The sequence below is a fragment of the Dipodomys ordii genome, unplaced genomic scaffold (assembly GCF_000151885.1).
Source record: "Dipodomys ordii isolate 6190 unplaced genomic scaffold, Dord_2.0 Scaffold12, whole genome shotgun sequence".
In the NCBI taxonomy this organism is placed as follows: domain Eukaryota; kingdom Metazoa; phylum Chordata; class Mammalia; order Rodentia; family Heteromyidae; genus Dipodomys; species Dipodomys ordii.
Window position 1 is genome coordinate 26,993,399 of NW_012267228.1, and position 23,727 is coordinate 27,017,125.

General features: G+C 37.0%; 1 protein-coding gene across 2 annotated transcripts in view; it reads left to right on the plus strand.

Moving 5' to 3' along the window:
- Thrb (thyroid hormone receptor, beta) overlaps nt 1–23,727 on the plus strand; it is a 371,662-nt gene that overhangs the window by 22,039 nt on the left and 325,896 nt on the right. Inside the window, exon 1 of one of the 2 annotated variants that reach the window (XM_013010546.1) lies at nt 22,592–22,623. The exons of the other annotated variant lie outside the window; for it this stretch is intronic. The gene's annotated coding sequence lies outside the window, so the exon portion shown is untranslated. Of the gene's footprint in view, nt 1–22,591; nt 22,624–23,727 lie in introns of those variants that run through there. 2 annotated transcript variants of the gene reach the window in all.

The following is a 23,727-nucleotide window of genomic DNA, read 5'->3' on the forward strand; positions in this document are numbered from 1 at the left end:
GCTGGAAACACATAATTGTTTGCATTTCAGTAAGTGACTATAAGGTCCTCAGGAACTAAGAATGTGAAGAAAGAAATCTTTTGTACAGTTGGATTTTGGCATTCTTTACATACAGGAATGAATCACCTTCTTCAACAAGTCCAGGACTTGACTTTGCCAAGACTAGCAGAGAGAGTGGGAGGAGACAATGGGCTTCGTGTTAGAGCCCCTTGTAGAGCTGAATTCCTTTTCTGGAGCCAGAAGGCCAGAGGACTAAATAAATTCTGGCCAGATGTGTCCATATACTTACAGTGTTTCTAACAGGAAGGACTGAATGCTGGCTCCCCATAGACATTACAAGATGGTGCTATTCTTATTGATCGCATAGGTGGATTTTTGACTATCAGTGATTGGGTTTAGTATTCTCTATTGAGAATACTAAGGATAGGCTAAGAAGGTCTCATATATCCTCCAAACTTGTTTGTATTGTCTTGCCATGCATACTCACAGTAGTATCAATATAACATGGTAGGCAAACTATAAAAGTGGTGTACAGACTACAAGAGTATCCCCACCAACCAACTGATTTGACGTGGGGAAAATTGTTTTGCTTTTATGCATTTTAATTTCTGGCTCTATAGAAGTAAGTTTTAAAAATTGCCTGCCATGTAGGACTATGAAGAGTAAGGTATGTGAAAAGAAAAGCATCTTTGTGGAGCTGTGACTTTGGTCTGAGTTTTTTGTGAATCTCTCTGGCTCCCTGACTATTTTCTCTCTGTTAGAGACAGGAACAAGGTAGGGTAAGAGAAAGGGAAGGAACAAAGGGAAATTTAAGAACACCCCTAGCTTCTGTATTCACAGAATTTTTCTTTTAGTTTTTATTTTTTGAGCAAAGCCTGTTTCTTATGGTGTCCCTTTGGATATGGAGATGGGCAGGGTGATCATAGGCCATTTCACAATGGAACTGTCATGTGCATGGGATGTTTTCATGAATTAACAACAGGCTAGAAGTGGAGATTTGCCAAGAACCATGAGCTTTCTGCCACTCCCATCTTATGGCTATGGTGAAGGATTTCATGAAGATGACATACTTGCCAAATGTTCAGGGGTCACAGAGTTGGGAAGGAGAGCCAGAATGCCCCAATACAGAGATTGGAATGAAAGATATGGAGGGCTAGATTAATGGGTTTTGATCAAGAAGACATGAAGGAAAAGACTGTCTCAAATCACAGCATTCTACAGAATTCATGTTGGAATTCCAAATTCTGAGAGACCACCAACCATTAATTTAGTATAAGCTGCTGCAAACATGTGGGTACCTCAGCCCCTACGGTGGTTTTAAATCCCATGAAAATAATGATTCTCGAATTTGAGCTGCATCATAATCACCTACAGGGCTTGTTAAAACACAGATTGCTGGGCCGGATCTCCAGAGTTTCTGATTCATTAAGCCTGGGGTGGAGCTGTAGAATTTATATCTGCAACATGTTCCCAAGTCGTACCAGTGCTCCCAGAAATCATTGTTTTAGAAACTTCTCTAATAAAAGGATAATCTGGCTCTTATCTAGTAAGAAATTATTTTGTCATTGCATACTTAAGTATTTGGGGGCAATCCTGGCTCCTTCTCTTTCATTCAGAACAACAATCCAGAATAATGGGCAAAATTCTGGAGACCAAGTAATATTAAGGATCATGGAGGAAAGAGCAATGTAAGGAGAACAGAAAACCTTCTCGAGGTAGTAGCTTCTTTAAATATCTGAGAGATTTGATGGACTGAAGAGTGTCTACATTGGATCTAGTTTAACCTGGCTTTGACTCATAGCTCTGCCCTCCTTTTATATATTTAACAAACACTCTACTGTAATTACTAAGTTAACACCAGGCATGATTCCAAATACGTTTACATATGTTAATTCATGTAATCTTCATAAGAACTTTAGAAAGTAGGTTTAGAGAGGCTGAACAACTTTCCTAAGGACACATAGCAAGGTTGTATTGAAACTGAGATTTAAATTCAGGCATTGGTATGAAGTTCAAGTTTTTAAGTACCGTATGACATGGCCTTTGCACTACTGGCTCTTCTCTTATGATTACCTTTGAATCCCTGGAATATCTCCAAAGTTTCTGTGACTCTGTCCCTTCCTATTTAAAATGGGAAAATACTTTTCTCATAGGTTTTTCCGAAGAGTCAAAGAGCTGGTATTTATAAAGGCCTACCTAGTGACTTCTGTTTAAACTTAAGTGATAGTCAAGCAAAACGGTAGAGGCAAAGGGTAAAGTTGGGGGTGGATGACAGAATTTACCTATCAGTGATGATATCCAATAATATGTCACGACTTCAGCTTTGACAGTGAATCTTGGAATCCAAGGACTCTATACTGGGAAACCCATGGATAGTATCTAAACCTGAAGGAAAGACTGGATTAAAACATTTTGAGTTTAAAATTGTAATTCTAAAGCCAGGCCCAATGAAACATAGGTCCCATGGTTTCCCTTATTTGCAATATCTAGTATATGTCTGAGTCAAGCAGAAAAGGTCAGATAAGGTGATCTTAGGGAAATGAACCCTAAGATATGTATTCAAATGTTTTTTTTTTCATTTCATGCGATTGTTTCTAACACATTTATAAGATTATTTCTTTGTTGCTTTGTATGTCCCTCCCCCACGGTATAACCCCTGCTTTCATTGTATTTGATGTTGGTATAATTTGTGGAGGGGAAAGGAAAAACAAATTGTTTAAATAGGGATACAGGTGGACCCATTGCAACAATGGGATGTACAAGTCGTTATGTTGAAAATGAACTTTGCAACTTTGGTGTGGGGGGGGAGGGAGGAGCGGGGGGCGGCAGGGAGGATTGGGTGGGGGGGCAGGGGGAGTATGGGAAGGGTTGGGAAGGGGAAACAAAGGAAGAGGCTACAATGCTTGATAAGAAATGTACTCATTATCTTGCCCATGTAATTGTAACCCCTCTTTACAGTATTTTCACAATAAAAAAAACTCAAAAAAATTGTACTTCTATGTAAAACAAAACAAAAACCCGTTGGCTTTCTTCACTCTAATCAACAGTCTTCATCTAATCCATTGATTGTTTCTCTTCACTTGCTTGAAGCTTTGCATTTGGTCTATAGATCTTGTCTGTCACAGCTAAGGCAGGCATAAAAATAAGTTTTATATTTTGTTCTTTATTCATACCTACCCCCTTTTCCCCAGTGCACACACAACTAACTGTTCCGTGCCTTGCTCTTCAACTTTCCATTACATATGAAGGTTGTATTTTGATTTTTGCATATTACTGGCTCCATAATATTTTAGAACAATAGTAACATTTTCACGGATATTTCATTGTATTCCAATAAATACATGATTGCTTCCCAAATGTACATATTTCTAGTGAGGAGGATATTTCAGGCTATCTGAAGACATGTGAGGAGAAAAGTTTATCTAGGCCCCCTCGATTGTTGGGCAGGTGCATGCTGGGGTAAGCTTGTATGGGTACACAAGGCCCATAAGAGTGGCTTTTACTTGAGATGCTGTTCTAGCTCCTGTATGGATCCCACAAAACATCCCAGGGAAAGAGATGTTTGATCAAGAGTTAATAGGAATCAGCTTGAGAAAGATTGTGTGCATGGTGTGTGTGTGTAACTCTGTGTATGCTAAACTAGGGGTCAGCAGACACCGAAAAGTTGAAAAATAATGTAAGGAAGTACATACTGGGCATGCACACCAGACCTCCTCCCCTCTGATTTCTAGAACCTTACCTCTGAGTCTTTATACACCAAGCAGTAGTTTGAAAAAAAATGTGTGTATCTTAATGTTGAGCAAAATTGTCTACCCAGAATTCTTTAAAGGCTAAAGTATAATTCAAAATTGAAGATTACTAGCTACTCAGAAAGCTGAGTCTAAGGATAGAAGTTCAAAGCCAGCCTGACAGGAGTCTGTGAGACTCTTATCTCCAACAAACTACTCAGAAAAAGCTGAAAGTGGTTCTGTGGCTCAAGTGTGCTATCCTTGAGCACAGAGAGGCTCAGGGACAGAGCCCAGGCCCTAAATTCAAGCCCCAGGACCAACAAATTAAATTAAGGATTAACTAGAAACTTATTCAGGTAAATAAAACCCAACTAATTAACCACTCTGAGATCCTCGCTGAAAGAATTATTACAGGATACTTGGATGACAAGATAATTGAATTAAGAAAGCAGGACTAGGTCATGGGGGTGGAGAGGAAATAGTGTGCAAAATGACAAACATGAAGTCAAATCTAACCAAACAATGATATTATTGGACACTACTCTGAAGGGTTTTGGTTAAAAATAGTACAGAACTTAAGTACTCTCTAGCATGGATGAGGGGAAGATGAAAATAGCACCATCTTTATATTATTTGGGGAAAAGCTACAAATTGTTGTTTTCTTTATATTTTGCTTGATATACAAACTTGAACATAATCACAGAAATAGAATATGAGATTTCTATCCTAGAGAGTGGGGGAAAAGGAAATAAACCAGTTGAGTAGACAGCAGAAAAAAACCCAATATTAAATAATTGTGATCAAGAAGAAACAACAAAAATACAAATTAAATAAGTCATATATATATATATATATATATATATATATCATCACAAAAAGGTGAATAAACCAAGCTCTTCATTTTAAAGATGAGGATCACACACTACACTAAACAATCCATAATTTAGGTGCTCTATGTGTACACAATAGACCTAAAACAGTAACATTTAAAACTAATAAGACACAACCAGAATAGCCAGGTAAATTCCAGTGAAAAAAAACCAGAGTTGCAACATTCATATTAGACTAAAGATCCTAAGGTGAGACTTAAAGATCTGTGTTATCACCATTGGTCATTTGGGCCCAAGTTTAATAATTTACATTTATTGTTATTTACGTTGAAATATACTATATTTACCAAGTTGGTGCAACTATGAATGAAGGGAATTCTTGTACATTTTTTCTTTTTCTTTTTTTTTTCGTGGGGCCTGAACTCTGGGCCTGGGCACTGTCCCTCAGCTTTTCAGCTCAAGGCTAGCACTCTACCACTTGAGCCACAGCACCACTCCTGGCTTTTTTTCTTTTTGCTTATGTGGTGCTGAGGAATCAAACCCAGGGCCTCATGCATGCAAGGCAAGTGCTCTACCACTGAGCCACCTTCCCGGCCCCTCTTGTACATTTTTTCAAGTGTCAATACCTCTTCCAAAGAGAATAGCATGAGACAGATGATTTCATCAGTGTCATTAGAGGTGACCATCTAAATTACCAGTGCTATACCTATGGGTGCCATTAATTCTCAGAGAATAGGAGGAAATGCTTGCTAAATGACAACTTCCAAGCCTGCCTTCCCAATTCCTGGGAGGTACTTTGTCCACCATGAGGCTTTATATCCGAATTAAGTACACTTCTGAAGCAATTTCTAATCAGAGTGGAAATTCCCCAGGCAGTATAATTCCTTTTTAAGCTCACTTCATGAAGCAGTAATATAATTACCTCTGCCTTGAAAAATATAGTACTGAGGTCTTTAAGAGACTATTATCAGATTTAGAAATGAGCTAGCATGAAGACAGGTCTTTCCTCTCTTCCTGACTCTTTTTCCAGTAACAAAATTGTATAGAAATCTTAATCCTTTTACTTCTGCTTAGGTTTCAGATACATCTCCCTTACCTCTTCAATGGCCCTGGCTACAGGAAACAGGCCAAATCACCTTCTGTGGGCCACAGGGCCTGAGTAAATCCTTCAGAAGAGTTGGAAGGCTGAGTTGGATAACCTTTCAGCAGTGATGGAAGAGAGATCTTTGGTGGATAGACCTCATGCTTACTCATGCATAGGAGCAGTTTGTCTTTCCAGTGCCCTGTCCACATAGTCAGTGTCTTGCCCAGAAGAGTTTGTGGGGCTGGTAGCCTGAGAAACAAGATTATCTTTTTCCCAGGCTTCTGGGTCACTGCTGCTACCTCTCAATGCCATTGGAAAAGCGTCTGGAGGAAGCCTCTATGGCAGCATTGAGGGCACTGCTTCCAGAGAGGAATGGTGGTAACAGGAAGTGTTTTCTCCCTTTGGATCTTGCAGGAGGTTTATCTCATTCCTAGCCAAAGGGAGCCCTTTACAACAGATTTTTGTTCTGTCTGGAGTCTGAGGCTTCAAATGAGCTGCTTTGCTGGCTATTTATTACTATAAACAGTTTTAATCACAGAGATTTTTCAGGATGTTTAGCATTTGTACTAGAGCTGTGATACCAGCTAAGTTTTGCTTCTGACAGCAGTAGGTGGTGCAGTATAATACAGAGGCTTTCCATTTGTAAATTTCTTCATCTTTGCTTGGAATAGTTTGTTCAATTTGACTGGGGTCCTCTATTCCAGAATTGTGGCTATCATACGTGTGTATCAGCATACATTATTTATACAAGGGGTGTTTCATTGTGACTTTCCATACATGTACAAAATGTATTCCTATCAAACTCACCAACAAATTCTCTCTCCCTTTCCTTCCTCTCACTTTCAATATAATTTCATCAGGTTTCATTGTTCTGTTTTCATAGATGCAAGTAAAATACTTGGATTACATTTTTGACTGATTTTTTGAATTCAGATAAAATGTGAGTCCATTTGAAGGTACAATGTTAGCTAGATGATGTAGTTTGTGAACTCGTGTTTATCTTGAGCTCCTTGCCCATTTCAGATGATCTCTTGTATTTCTATTCCTCTCATCAAAGAATAACATTTGTATTGTTACATTCAATATTACAAAAAACATTGTCTTAACCCCCTACCTTCCATAGTTCCTTTTTGGAGCTAGCTTGAAAGAAAAACAAGGTTTTCTGCAGCATATGTCTATGGCACATGGAATTCTAGAAAATCAGCCTAGAAAGAGACATAGATCATTTATTCAAATGCTCTCAATTCCAAGAAGAAACATTTGGCCCAAATGAAGGTGCTAACTTGTCTGAGGCACATGCATTTTGAGTCAGCAAGGTATCCAAATCCTTGCTATGTGAGGCCCTGTCCAAGATGCTCTCTTCTGACAGTTTTAATGTGTAACAATTCATTCCTAAGAGATAACTGAGCAGTGTACTGATGGTTCAAGCCTGTAATCCTAGCTACTCAGAAGACTCATGATCAGAAGGATAGTCAAAGACAGGTTAGGCAGAAGAACCCATGAGACTCCAGCAAAAGGCTAAACTGGAAATGAGGTTCAAGCATCAGAATGCCAGCTAACCAAAAGTTCCCGAGTTCCAATAATTGTACTAAGCAGAAAGAATTTTAAAAAATTGTAACTGTTCTTGTAGCTGTTTACCCTCTACCTTACTAGCCATCCTTGACATGTTGCTGTATTTCCTTTCAGACCCTTTTCTGTGTTCATCTTTGTAGAAAAATAGGATTGACCCTCTTGGCCCAGTCTTCCCATAATTTTTGGGCTGTTTTTTTCACCAGTGTCTGAGGAGCATTATCACATGTGAGTGAATATTATTTTTAATGACTGTATGGCAGCCTACACTACAGATATGTCATACCTAACACACCTGCTTAGAAACTGTTTGGAAATTCTTGGAAAGCCAGAGAGTCTTTAAACCCAGTGTCATCTCTCTTTACTAGAATAGATATCCTATCAAGTAAATAACATCAGATTGCTTTAGAGGATAAATCTGTTCAGCTTTGACTTGGCAAAAAAACTGTTTAATTATTAAATTAATTTGCTATGTCCTCATTTATATAAAGATACTCTGCTTTGTCTTGGTAAATCAGGCCTGTACCTTCGCCGTACATTTTATAATGTTAATTAAACAAGTAATAGTGATGCTAATACAATAGCAGCTACAATTCATTCAAAGTGTGCATAACCACATGCCAAGCTTTTTAAAATAAATGTTATACTAAATCCACACAACAGCTCAGTGGAATAGGTGCTGGGTTTATTATCATTTCATGAAATAAAAGAACTATAGCTCAGAGAGGTTAAGTAACTTACCTTTGGTAAAACCCTGGTAAGCAGAACAATCTTATCCATCTGAATTTATCTTTCCACAATTACGCAGAAGTTGTTTCTTTCCTTGTTTCACATCACATTGGGAAATTGAGTCTACTGGTTTGAAATACAAAGCTAACATCATTAGCATATCACAAATCACACAAATTGCCCTGAAAAATAATTTCCTCTCAATTATCTGCTTTAGTAATGGGAAAAGTCACAAAAAATTTCAACCCATAGTGCTAGTTCTGTAATGCCCATGATTGTTTTTACCAGATTTTTTTCCTATCTTTTAATGTGCCATTCAGACTAATGCTGAAACAAATTTCCTCTGGTTCATTTAATCTATCTTAATGTAAAGGAAAAGAACATAAAAGTATGTTTCCTAATTCACTAATTGACTATTTTCAGAATTATTTGGTTTTGAGACTCCCATCCAGGGAATTACTCAGTAATTGAGATTGTCAGCTACTAATGTTTTTAGAGATGGCATCTCAAACTGAATTGCCCTGGTAAAATAAAGGAGGAATGAATGGATAAAGCTTTTAACAAGTGCTTCCTGGGTCTTTGGAAAGTTTGGATTTGGCATTCTAAAGTGCCAATAAGTAAATCTGCTAAGTAAAATTGTACTTAATGAGCACAGACTAATATTCTTTCTGAGTGAAATGAGAGCAAAGAGATGGGGACAGTGGATGTGATCTTAGGGCCTTCCTGATCAAATGGCTAAAATGTAACTGTGTATTTGCTGAAATTGTCTTATGAAATAGAAAAATATATTAATATACCCCCAGCATACAAATATAAATACATTCTCAATCAAAACACTGACATGACAAGTACATAAAAACTTGGTAGCCTGATTATTTTTTCCCTTTTAGAATATATATGGTATGTAACGTATTTAAGAAATACAGGCTCTAAATATTATTTCCTGTACAGTATTTCTGTACTGCTGTAGAACTGAAGTTTCCTTTTGAGTTGTGTGTGTCTAATTCTCCCAGTGCAGTCTGTAAATCACTCCTCAGGAACAGGTTGGGTGTTCCCAGTGGAACATCCATTCTCTGGAGCCACCTATACGGCTTTGGCTGCACTGTGGGGGAGGAAGGGACACTTATTTCATTTTACCATCTATGAAAGGTTCAGTAGACAAAACTGAAACTAATAGCTACATTATTAGCAGCCTGTGCATTGAATAGTAATCTATTGAGTGGTCTGAGTGGTTGAAAATGTGAACTTCACTGCGAAGCAATGTGGGGGTCATAATTGTAGAATCCCTACAAAATACACACACACACACACACACACACACACACACACACACACACATGCAGTTCTTAAAATAGTCACAAGAAAGTATTTTTAGCACAAACTACAGGCCAGAATTTAAGACTTCTTTAACAGTTTCAGAGACATCCTCAAATATTCTTTTATTACAAACCCATTTCTGGCCTTCCATGCCAGAACTAGGCAATGCCGTTGGAAGCTTTAGCCTGCTGAGTTTCTCGAGAGAGCTGGGGCACAGTCACCCAAATCCAGCTACCAAACCTCCTAAGCGTCACAGATAATCTGTCAGCCATGGTGATTCATCTGCCTCAAAGTGTTTTTTATTTCCTTTACTTTGATATTTTCTTTAGAGCCCTGCATAGATGTACCACAGGGATGTGTTAGAAATACAAAATCTCAAATTCCAAAGACATTGTATATAAAAGTAAAAAAAAATCAGTCCTGAAATTTATATGGAACCATAAAATACCCTGAGGAGCCAAAGTAATCCCAAATTTAAAAAAGTAATGCTACAGGTATCACAATACCTGCTTTCCAATTATACCACAGAGCCATAGTAACAAAAATAGCATGGTACTGGCACAGAAACACGTAGGAGACGGATGTAATAGAATGGAGGGTCCGGAAATAAATCCACACAGCTATAGCCATCTTATTCTGAGCAAAGATGCCAAAAACACACTTTGTAGATAAGACAAATCAACAAATCAAGCTGGGAAAAGGAGTTATCCTCATGTAGATGTCTGACATTAGATTCCTACCTCTCTGTATAAAAATCAAGTTGACTATGGAGGTAAGCCTTGTACTTCCAAGAAGCAGAAGCAGGAAGACAATCATTTGAGGCTAGCCTGGACTGCATAGTGATTTTAAGTCCCATGTAGGATTACATAGCAACATTTGTCTCAAAAAAGCAATTTAAAAGACCTGAAACCACTAAACAAAAATTGAGGAGCACATTTCAAGGCACAGTCATCGGCAACAACTTTCTCAATAATTGATATATGAAATTGTATCAAATTTATAAAGGAACATCTGCACTGCAAAAGAATAATTACCAGAGTGAGGGAGACAGCCTGAAAAATGGGAGAAAATGTTCGCCAGCTGTTCATCTGACAAGATTTTAATATTAAAAATATATGAATGAATCAAAATATTAAAACCAAAAGAGCAAATACTCCAATAAATAAATGGGCAAATGAATTTAGCAGACATTTCTCAAGAGAAAAATATACAAATGGCCAATAACTTCTTGGAGAAATGTTTAACATTCTTAGTCATAAAAGAAAATACAAGTCAAAACAACCTCAAGAGTATAGTTCACTCTGGTTAGAATGGCTTTCATCAAGAAAACAAACAAGATACATTGTCCTCATAAAATGAAATGTTAAAGCTGGGAATGTGGTAGAATATGCTTGAAGTCTTGGGTTTTATTCCTCAGTACCACATAAACATATAAAGCCAGAAGTGGTGCTGTGGCTCAAGTGGTAGAGTTTCAGCCTTGAGCAAAAGAAGCTCAGGGTCAAGGCTCAGACTTGAGTTCGAGCCCCAGGACTGGTAATTGATTAATTAATTAAAATAAATAAAATGATATATTGGATTTAAACCCCTGTATCAAGCTACTTAAGACAATAACAATGAAAAAGAAAGTAAAAAGGAGTTTCAGACTCTGGTGAAGTTGCAGAGGATAAAGAAATTGTTATACATTGTTGACAGCAATGTAAATTAATGCAGCCACTGTGGAAATCAATATGGAGGTTCCTCACAAAAGCAAAAAATAAAACAGAACTATTGCTGATCCAATTGTGGTACTCCTAGGTATATCCTCAAAGTAATTAAAGTCAGCTTAAAATAAAGATACAGATATGCCTATGTTTGTTGCAGCACTATTCACAATAGCCAAGTTACAGAATTAGCCTAGGTACACATCAGCAAATGTATATATTCACAAAGGAGCTTTACTTAGACAAGAGGAATGAAATTATGCTATTTGGAGGAAAATAGATGGAACTGAGGATCATCATGTTAAGCAAAATAAATCAGACTCAAACAAACATCAGATGTTTTCTCTCATATTTAAAATCTAGATTTAAATGTACACATAAAAGTAAAAAGGGGATTATTTGAGAAAAAGAGAATGGCCAGGGGAGAGGGAAACTGGAAATTAGGGAGGTATAAATATGATCAAAAACATTATATTTGTATGCAAATATCTTAATGAAACCCATGATTTTTTTACAATTCATATATATATATATATATATATGCTAAAAAAGAAAAAGAAGTGTGGACTGTGATCCCCACCCTAGACCTGCTGGACCAGAACCTTCATTTAACAAGATGCCAGGTGAATTATTCATGTTTGAGTGGCTCTGCTTTCAAACACTGAAGTAACACTGAACAATTGCCACAGTCATGACCCTGATGAATTCATATGGCTTTCAACTGTGCCCAGCCTATGAAGCAAATGTCCTCACTGGGAGATGTGGCCAGGTGTTTCTGTGAGTATAGCACTAGAAAGTATCTTAGGCTCCCTTGTATTGAGATTTTTAAATTTTTTTTCTGTTGCTTAAATGGGTTATTTAGTGACATGATGATGTTAAAACAGCCCTATTTTTATAAAAATGGAAAGAACTCCGAACACTTACATAGATAACAAAGATGTACTGTTTGTAGAGATGTTCTTTAAACCTAGTTTCCTCTGTTGCCTTGTAAGATTCTACTAAAGAAGGCTAGAAATTTATTTGAAAAAGTAGAAATCTGTGTTCCATTTTATTATTTAGAAAAATGCATAAGAACCTCAGGGAGTACTATTCCAGTCTATAAGAGGCTTTCTTGCATTCATCAGTCATATGTAACTATCCCCTGATCAAACACCAAGAGTAGGCAGAATGTCTTTAGGGATCAGACATGAAGGGACTTAGAAAAGATGTTAGAGAATGCTAAGCATAGCTTACCTAATCTAAATATACTCTTCAGTATTGGTCTGTTGCAAAGAAGCTTCTTTAAAAAAATCTATTTTTATTTTCTTTTGCAAAGAAGCTTTGAGTGGCTACATCTTCCTGGTTATACAGGTGGGGGGGTGGAAACTGCATTTGGTGGTAAAAATACTCATTTTTCTAATGATGGAATTAATACAAATTTTTGTGAGTCAATCCATTCTTTCTGTTCTCTTTCTCACTCTTCTCTCCTCCTGACCTTCCTCCCTCCTTCCCAATCTCTCCCTCTCTTGTTACTCTTTTTAGAGTTATGTGTAGTTTAATGAAGTTTAACTAGAAACTAAATGAAGTTTATTAATTTATGGCACACACTCAAACTGCCAATATTTGTGATAACTTTTCCCTAAAGTTTTTCTAGACAAACTGGAAATTTGACAAAGTTACAGTTGACTACCTTTATCCTTATACCTAGGATAACTGCTAATGGTTCAAATGAATAAAGTCTCTGAAAGGGAAAAAAAAACTGTGTTTTTTTGTGTTTTTTTTTAATGTCTCATCACTAACATCTAACATCAGCAGTGCATGAGGATTCTGATTTCTCTGAAAGGGAATTGTTAATACACCAAATATTATACTAACTGGATGATAGGACAATAGTTAAACGTATTTATCACTGTCGTGAATGAAATTTGATTCTATCATCTCATGAAACAGGGAAGGAACTGATTTCATTCTAAGTCAATCACTGTTCAGCAACAACTACAACAGATTGAACGAATGGATCCTATATATTTCACAAACACTTCCAACTTTAAAATGCTTTGCTCTGAAACCCCTAAAAGACTTTGTTTTCTTTTATTTTTCTGCCAAATTTTATGAGGAGATCAGAGTTTGCAAGGAGTCTAGTGAAGCAGCTAATAATTTAGAGCTAAATGCTCTAAAATGCATTTCTGAAAGTAGATGAGTAACAGCATAATAGTGATGTTTAAGTAGAACTTCACATTCTCCAGCTCATTTAGGGCAGCACTAAGGCTGAGCACACTCCTTTCTCCTCGGCAACCAGATAAGTGAAATAGTAAAACTGAATCCTACATGCCATTAACATACAATTCCCTCATCCCTGCCTACTAAATAGGAGATTCCTTTGGGATGAAGCCAGAATTTCTGTAGGTACTTTAGACTTTCTGCAACAGAGGAAAGCAGCAAGAGAGGTCGCCAAGGAATATCCAAGTAAAAGATTAACTTTCAGGGTCAAAATTCTTATCTGAACAGATTGAGTGATTTGATTATTTTTGAGTATTGTGTTGATACCAGTTTTTTTAAAATTTGACTTCTGAGTAATAATTTAACTGAAGCTCCACTTGACCAACAACTCACAGCAGCACCAAAATAAAATGACTTTTATCAGTTCACATTTCTCACTGACACAAGAAAACATGGGAAAATAGAAGCCCCCAAACTGGATGAGATCTCAAAACCAAGAGTTAGGAAGAAAAGAGAAGCAGGTGGAAAACAATTTTGTTGGAAAGGTTAGAGAGAGAATTCAAAATTCAATCCATCAGCCCACCTGGAATGCTTTGCACCTCTGCTTAAGAACAGAGTAAAGATGATGACTAGCTTAGGAGCAAGGCACCTGTGAAGGCTTCCCTCTTGGTTAGATATTCTAGTCTAAACTTCCTGGTCTGTGCTGACTTTAAGCAAATGTCATTTTTCTTATAATTGTAAATACTGGGCCAAGGAACAAGTACAAGGAAAGCCATCAATCACTGTGTCCATGAGGCCTGCTTTTTTTTATAGCTTAATTAGAAGTCCTTTTCCATTCATGAGACTGTTCTGTAGGTTGGAACTGCTTTGGAAAATGGCATTTCTTTCCTGACCTTTTTCTTTTTGTTGGTCATGGGGCTTGAACTCTGGGCTTGAAGGCTGTCCCTCAGCTCTTCAGCTCAAGGCTAGCGCTCTACCACTTGAGCCACTGCACCACTTCCAGTTTTCTGGGTGGTTTATTGGAGATAAGAGTCTCACAGACTTTCCTGCCCAGGCTGGCTTTGAACTGCAATCCTCAGATCTCAACCTCCTGAATAGCTAGGATTATAGGCATGAGCCACCAGCACCTAGTTAACCTGACCTTTTAATGGTGCTATTGAAAAGTAGAAATTAAAACTCTCATCTGAAGAAAGTGGTAATTATTATTTACATTATTTTCATGGTCTACTTTCAGTCTTTACTTGCCTATTCAAGCCATCTCAGATTCACCAAATTGTAAAACCTGTGGCCTTTTATGGTGACATCTCTCACTTAACATGTTTTCAGGGTTTATCTATGTTGTAGCATGGACTTGTAATTCTTTTTATTGCTTAATAATGTTTATTATATATGTCATGATATGTTATATTTTGTTTTCTCATTTATCAGTTAATAGGCACCTGGCTTATTCTGATATGAACATTTGAGTATGAGATTTTGCACATTTATTTCCATTTCTTTGAGATCTTTATCAAGGAGTAGAATTCCTGGGTTACATGGTAACTTTACCATTACCTTTTGAGGATCTACTAAACTTTTTGTGGTTTATGTTTTTAATCACAAAAGTGATGTACAGAAGGGTTATAGTTATATGTCAGGAAATGAGTACATTTCTTTTTGAACAGTGTCACCTCTTTCTTCATTATCTCCCAGTTTTTTCCCTTCTGACCCCCTTCCCCACAAGTTGCATAGTTCATTTTCAACATAGTGTCTAGTGGGTATCATTGCTGCATTTGACTTAGTCCCGCCATTTCTGTGTTCCCCTTACCCTCCCCCAAACAGATAAGCTTGCATACAAGATAAAAATCAAAAACAAAGACAAGGGAGAGGGGGAAGCAAAATTTTAAAAAACCTCTTGTTTCCATTTCTTGGAGTTCATTTCCATAAACATCATTTTATATGATCCTATGCACATAGTTATTGAGCCTTTGTGATCCTCTGCTAAGAATATCCTTCTTTGTCTCACTCTGTGAATGTTCTGTCCAAGTGTAATTTTTTGCTTTTACAATCCAGTGTGTGTACTTGTAGATTTTCAACCACAGTATGGTAATGGGAGAGTTTTACTAGCTAGACTGCATTTGTGTGTGTGTGTTTTTTTAATGTCTCATCACTAACATCTACATCAGCAGTGCATGAGGATTCTGATTTCTCCTTACCCTTGCCAATACTTACTGTATTGGCACTGAATAAGAGCAGTTGAGAGGCTTATTTGCATGAGTTTGGCAGTCATGATGACAACACAAAGGCTGTTTTGTTTTGCTTTTTGAGTGTGCCAATCTTGGGGCTTGAACTTAGGGCCAGGGTACTGTCCCTGTATTGTTTTTGCTCAAGGCTTGATCTCTACCACTTGAGCCACAGCTCCACTTAGATTTTTTTTGGATGGGGACGGGTGTTTAATTGGAGATAAGAGTCTCCTGGACTTTATTTCCCAGGCTGACTTCAAACCACAATGTTCAGATCTCAGCCTCTTGAATGGTGCCCAGTCACAAAGGCTTTTAAAAAAAAGTCTAGATATATTGTAAGTTTTTTAATTTTTTAAAAATAATATCTTAGAGATTTTTTGGTTGTTTCTACATTTCCAAATATTGAATATTACATTTAGCAATTTTATATAGAGGTTGTAAATGAAGATGCATACGTACATATATGTAGAGTTGTGGACTTCTTAACAATGAGGATAGGATCTGAGACTTGAATCCTTAGGTGAAAACATAATAAGAGAGATTTAAATGAATTTAGATGGCTACAATATCATCCAGTAATATAATCTTCCCAGACTACTCTTGTATATGTGGTTTATCATTGACCAAAATATTGTGTGACCCTGTGTGTGTGTGTGTGTGGTGCGTGCGCGCACATGTGTATAAAGGATCTCTCTGCTGAAGTCAGCGATGCTTTGGGTTTTTTTTTCCCCTGTCACTTAGATTTTTTTAATTCTTTTTTTTGTCAAGATGATATACAGAGGTGTTTCAGTTACATAAGTAATGTGATGAGCACATGGCTTGTCAACCTTGTTACCCCTTCCTTCAATTTTCTCCTACTTTCTCTCCCCTCAACCCCCCTCTCTAAGACCGTTTCCAACAAACTGTCTTGTGTATATTGCTGTTGCATTGGTTCCCTCTTACCCATCATCTCACGATTCTGTTTTTCCCCTTCCCTTCCCTAATTCAAACAAACATGTATACAATACCAGGCTACTAAAATTAAATACAGTAACACAGCAGATGATATATCGTAGGGGGTCGCCTCCGGTTAATTTATGTAAGTCTAAAGTGAATTCAAGCTTAATTCATTCAAACAATCATTTTTATCATCTGTGTTCTAGGCTCTGGACTAGGAGCTAGAAGTATGGTGGTAGATGAAACTGACCTAGATTGTACTTTGTAGAATTATAAACACAAACATGAAATACAAGAAAATGTAGAATCTGAGTTTTTTGTTTTTTTGTTTTTTAGCTACAAAGATAAAAGGTTGCTGTAAAAGATCAGATGGAGCTCTACAGAGTGAGAGCAAAACACAACAGCCCCAGAATGAATGATAGGCAAAGGTCAAGACACAGATTAGAGTTTGCTGGGCTTAAAGAAAGGCAGGAGATCCATCAGGGTTACCTAGAGCAGCCAGGATCACAGGTGTGTGCTACCATGTCTAGTTTCCCTTCCATGGAGATAGAGTCTCTCTGACTTTTCTGCCCAGACAGGCTTGGAACCTTGATCCTCACAACCTCAGCCTCCCACAGAGCAGAGGATGACTGTACCACTGTACCCAGTTATGGCTTGTGAAGGGATCTGGTGAGTTTTCTGCCCAAGTTGACCTTAAACTGTAATCCTTAGTCCTCAGCCTCCCAACTATCTAGGATCACAGGCATCACGTCTGGCTTATACATTTGCTTCATTTTCAGATCACAGTGTAGGATGGGAATAGTGAGGTGACAGGTCTGAGTCGGGGTTAGGGAAATGAAGTAGAGGACATGGCCCTGGGCACAACATTTAAAGGCATGACAAAAATTGAGCCACCAAGGCAAAGATTTTAGTTCCTGAAATAATAAAAAAAATCAATGCAGAAAAGATCCCTGGTGAAAAATATTGATTTGAAGATAGAGAATTGGCATTACTGGTTTCTCCTTTGACTACTGAGACAAATTGAAAGCAGAGAGATTGAAAACCCTTCCCAACCCCCCTGTTTCTCCTAGAGTTGGTAGCTCCCATCAGTGGAAAGGGTTTGCCCAGTGATCTCTAGAAGCCAACGAATGTGTCCTGACCCCTGTGACCCTGGGTGCACTTGACCTTGGGCCTTCAGCACACACACACACACACAAACACACACGTACACATACCACACACTGTTCCCCTTTTCTTTTCTATCAGTTACAACATAAACTTTGAAGCAGGGTTTTTACCACCCCCTCCCCTACACACCTCTGTAAATCCAGATCCTGCAACCCCTGGAACTGTTACATAAACACAAAGTAAAATTATCCAATGCTTGAGAAAAGCCTAGAATTCAAAGTTGAGCCTTGTGTTCATCTGCTGGAGTCTGATTCATTCCTAAGAGACTCACAGAGAGACTGTGTCTACAACGGGGACTGAGAAGATGAGCATTTCCATTCAGAGTGAGGATCTACTTACTTTGCAAGGAGCCCTCCCTGCCAATAGAAACAGCAGGTCAAAAGCAGGCAGAAAGTGAGTGGCAGCCTTCGAACTCAGAATATTTCCTTTTGGTTTTAATTGAAAAAGATCAAGGTACTTGGAGTGCCTCATGGCTGTCAGCTATTACCTATGAGAATCAGAAAATTTTCCAGAAGAAACAATTTGGTAATTTAAACATTGTCAGCAGGCAGATACTGAATACTTTAAGGACAGATTTGTCATAGCTCATGTCTATCTTAAAGAAATCACTTATGGAATTCTGAGTTTGGCTGTCACTTTTAACAAAATCTGGATGTAGGGAGTTATTTTTTAAAAAATACACTATTTGAGAATTTTTATTTTAACTTACAGAAAAATTGCACCATCTTTGAAATACTTTGCAAATATAGTAGACTGTCATCGTGTGTATTTATGGATAACTTGGAATGAACTAATACCAAGTAAAGAAATAGAACAAGTAAATTGGCTGCCATTTGCCAGCTACATTGCAATGGCACTTTAAGATTGCAACATTTTGTTTGGTGACCTTCATACCAGTTGACTGTATGCACCTTAATCTCTCACGCAAAAAAAAAAAAAAGAAGAGCTGAGCCTGATATGGATTGGTCAGTACTTTTTCTTTTTTTAAACCCAGTTTTTCATTTACCTATGCTTTACAATTCCTAGTTTAATTTGTACAGAAGGATGAAGTTCATTATTACACAACTCAGAAACACTCTCCTGAGTTTTTAGAAAAAATAAGTGCAAGGGTTGCCATTAATACTTTGAAAGTCTTTGTACACTAGGTGGTATATTTTTAAGAGTAAAAATTAAGAATGCTTCAGAAATAACGTAGACTATTACACAAATGTCTAATGGGGGAGGAAATGTTTTCTTTATTTTTAAATTTTTTTATCATCTTTAAGTAGTTGTACAAAGGAGTTGATATTCAACAAAGCAATTTATGAATGCAATGAGTCTTAATCAATGTCACCCTTTTCAACATTCTCATCCACACCACCCCCCAGCCTACCCTGTCTCTCACTTCAGAAAATGTTTTCTTATCATGAGTTATCTTCTAAATCTTGAAAGTTCAGAGAGAAGAAACTTCAGATCAGGGTAGCTTTTGCAAGGGTTGCCAGTGTGTAAATATGGGATCTGTTTTAATTTATGCTGACTTGTTATCTGCCTCTGTGCAGGAATATCTCTCTGAGCCTTTAGTTTTTATTTCCTTTGAATTAGCACAAAGACTTTGAATAAATATCACATGGTTCCTAAGCTCAGTTGTACAATACATGATGGCGTTATCTTTTAAGAATTCAACAAGATTTGCAATTGGTATAAAGTAAGAATATTAAATATTAAGTTGGGACATTTGGTTTACAGGATTCTAGTGGTATTTTTTTCTCACCCTCCTTGACCTTCAATTTCTTTTCTAGTTAATTGTCAAGCTAGCAAATTTATCTCCCTCCTTTCTTTTCTCCTCTCTTTTCTTTCTTTCCTCACTCATTCTTATGTTCATCTGAATACTTTGATGTTAGATTGTCTTATTCCTACTGTCATGATTTTTATTGTTAAAGTAATAATTCCCACTAAAAACTTAACGGCTATGTTAATATCTTTCTTTAGCATTCTATTATTCATAAAAACTTATTCTTCCTTTACCTCATTATTACATGTTGTTATGAAAACTAGCACTTGTGAAGAGACTTATCAGCATACTGCCTCTTTTTAGTTAAAATATTCTCACAGGTACAGTACTTAGATAAAATACAATATTAATATGCTTTAGATTGATTTCCTTAATTTGAAAAATCTTCATTTATCTCTCTAAAAGGCATGCATGCAATCATGGAGTTTGTAAAGAAGTGTTAGAGAAGAACCATTCGCCTGTTTGAATTTTCAGAAGAAGCAAATCTCTACTGCAAATTAGAAATGTTGGAATAAATATTTGTCTATTAATAAGCAGAAAGAACAAATCAGCTTCTTTCCCTATCAAGCTAAAATACAGTCTTCCTTCCTTCCCTCTGTTGGCATTCTCCAGAGTGGGCACCTTGTTTCTAGGAAAGTACTTGTTGAAACCATCATCTCTGTCAATCAGCTATCAGACTTTACTGGTGATGACTGGTGGGACCCTGATGTGTGTCATACAGCATTTTAGTATGAAAGTGGCCTGATCTGATTTAAAACATGAGTTGTGCATGTGTGACCTCATGGAAATGGTGAACAACAGATTTCAAGAAAGGAAAATGAATCACATGGTGTTGTGTTCACCATGCTTTAACTGAAATAGCTTATTTGAAGTAGTTTGCATCGAAGGATTTCTAATCTTTATTTAAAAAAATAAATCCTGTGTTCCCCTTTGGTTCTTTCTTTTTTTTTCTTTGAGCAACTTTAATCCTGCTGCTTTGCTACCCCTCTAAAAGCTCCTTATGGCTTCCCATCATTCTTTATATTTTAACGTTTCTAACTCTAGTGATTGTGTCTATAAACTTGCTTATATCTGATGTCATCATTAACATCACCTACATTGTAAATGCCACTCTAATTAAACATTTTTAGTTGAAAGGGACTTCCTCAGAGTTAAGCAGTAACAGATTTTCAAATGGAGTCTTTGAAAAGAATCTGAAATAAAATTTTGGCCCCAGCTTGTGGGTTTTTGATGCAATTATATAGGTTCTTTCAACCTTGTTTTGTATAGCTATTAGTCCGAATCAGCAGTGAAAACCAAGAGCACTTGAGAGACTGACAGTATTTCTATGCTTACAATGTGTCCTGATCAACCAGATGGCCACATGTATCAGGGAAGACAGTAGCAATCTTTCAGCTCCCATCACTGAGTAGCAACTTATGAGCACCTTCCTGGGAGTGATGTTGAGTATTTTGAAACCTATAGCCATAGTGCTAGGCAGCAAGAAGTAACTATTCTTTCTTTGTGACACAAGTTCCCATGACATCTTTGGGTGGTCACTGACTGACACATACTTCAGGGCTGATTTAAGAGCATTGACCCCTGACACAGTCTAAGCACAAGATGGACAGATTCTCTCATATTCCTTAGCCTTTCATGGTAACCTCAGTAGTATCGTTGTATAGAGTACTTTAAGTTTCTCAAAAGTGTGACCAGTGTCATTTAATCCAAGGAAACAAGTCACAGTACCACTGATCACCCACAGGCTGTGTGGAAAGAAAGTAGAAGTAGATATTTCTGAGTCATGTGGCGATACAACTGAACAGTGACCTCTGGCAATTGAACTTAGAATTATTACAGTAAGAGGACAAGAGAAACAAAGGGCTTTCTCTCTGGAGTCAAACCCATTACTGCAAAGAAAGGCGTGGCATGAGGAAGCACTAGGTTTACTGCACATTCTGTGTGAACCTGTTTGAATTATTGAGATCATTTTAAGTTCAGGGCTTGATTTTTTTAAAACATCTAGTTAATTGGTATAAAATAGTGGACTGTATTGAATATTCAATCGTATTTAAAAAGTGTTGATGGGATTTTTCTCATTAGTATGCATTATAAGTGCTAACATTAATTAAATGCTCCAGATATTTTTCTAATTGAATTTTAAAAATACATCCATGATAGTTTTTTGAAATTCTATCAATTGGAATTGAAAAGTAATTGGAAAGGAGAGGACTGCTTACTCATTTTATAATTAAACTATATACTGCTGAAAAGTTTTCACCTACTTTTATTTCTAAATTATTTATTTTCTTGTAAAAACAGAGGCAATGTTTCCATAACCATATCCCCTGAAATTGTGGGAGAGGGATTGTTGCAAAAGAAATTCAGTAAGGGCAACCATCGTAGCAGTATTTGTAGCTGGGCTAGAATAGTATCCATATTCAATCTTCTGTCATCTGAAAAAATACGGGTTCAATTCATACTCTTTAGCATTATTACCTTAAGTGAGAACCCAAATATTTACCTGAATCATTGCACTGTCATATAATATCCATAAAGTTCCTAGACTTTTAAGAACTGAAAGTGGAGGGACACAGAAGGACAATGGTAATGAAGAAGTATGTGTAAGGAAAGGTGACTGTGCTTAAAAAGTAATGATGTTTAGCTACACATACTAGTATAGCCCTTAATCTCAGTGTTCAGGATGCTGAAAAAAGAAGATTGAGTGTGATGCTAGCTCCAGCTTGGGATAAAAAGTGAGACTCCATCTCAAAACAACAACAACAAAACCCCCGTAAGAATGCTATTTAGGAATGCTATTTAAGAATGCTATTTGGGTAACGTGATCTAGGTAAGCTTTGGTAAAACAGTTTGAGATAGTCAGCTTAATTTCTCAGTAACAGCATTTATCTGTTTGGCAAATTCATATTTAAAAAAACTCCTATCTTTCTTCCCAAAATACTTTAAAAAATAAATAGGTACAATATCAAGCAGAATATTAATGATACTGTGAAAGATAGACTTTCGTAATGTTATATACAAAGCGACATACATGCTTTTCTAGCAACATGACTTTTTGTCTGGATAAGATAAGCTGGAACATTTTTGATGATAATAAACCCAGGTTGTTTCAAGATTCATAGAAATTGATAGGTTGTACTAAAGTTTTTTAAACTTCTTAAAATGACAAGTGGCCTTCAATAGGTTTACACTTGTCACTTTTGTAATGCCTTCTGCTGGACAGTTCTTAGAACATGTGAACAATGGGCTTGAACATTTTTATGGTTCCTTTTAGATGTGGCCAGAGATACTAAATGGATTCATCTAAGGAATGGATTCATCAAATTCACAGAACTCAGCCCAGCACCTGCTACATAGGAGCATGCAAAACAGTAAATATTGGTTATTGTTAATAATGTTATGTTAATATATGTTTAAAAGCTTCTTTGGTTAAATACATGTGAAAATTTGGAATACAAAAAAGTAAAACATATTTAAGTGTAATAGTACTTCATTTTTCATAAGCTAAAGCAAATTGTGAATTTCCAAGAAGCTCATGCCATCTATTTGTCTAATTAGAAAACTCTTATAGAACTTGTATTGACTGTAACACACTTAGAGAAATTTTGAGGGAAAAAATAAATGCCTTTAATGATAGTAAGTGTCCAGTGAGACTACACGTGTTACTAGATTTTATTGGCATTTATTGTACTTGCCCTCTATAACAAATTACAACTAAATAATACATGATAAGCTCTCATATGGAGATCCTATCATATCTGTAAGCCCTTTCATTTGTTCACAGTTCCAGAATAAGAGTGAGGTCAGGCCCCGGTGGCTCACACTTGTAATCCTATCTACTCAGGAAGCTAAGATCTAAGGATCATGGTTCAAAGCCAGCCTGGACAAGAAAGACCATGAGACTCATCTCTAATTAACCATCAGAAAACTGGAAGTGATGCTGTGGCTCAAAGTGGTAGAGCACTAGCCTTGAGCACAAAAGCTCAGGGACAGCAGCCAGGCCCTGAGTTCAAGCTCCATGACCACTACCACCAATAGCACCACCACCAACAACAAAAAGAGTGGAGGAATTTCTAAGAACCATTATCCAGCTGCTTAGACTTGTACTTCCCAGAACCACAAAAGGCACCTGCTAAATCTTTACTAAACATTATTGAGTGACTAAATGAGATTTTGTTAGTAAAGCTCCCTGAATTAAACTGCTAAAGTAAAAATAGACTTCTGTTGTCACGGTGAATTGAAGGGATTTTCAAGAATGAGGACTAGGAGCAGGGTAAGATGCTCCCTGCTGTGCAATGGGAAGAGTATTATGGAACCATCATTTGGCAGCAACAGAATGCACCTGTGAGAAACACTCATCATTTCCTCACCATCAGTAGCATGCCCACCATCCTGCTGCCTTGATTCTTTTTTTTTTAATTTATTTATTTGTTTTTTATTTGTGAACATACTGTACAGAGGGGTTACAATTACAT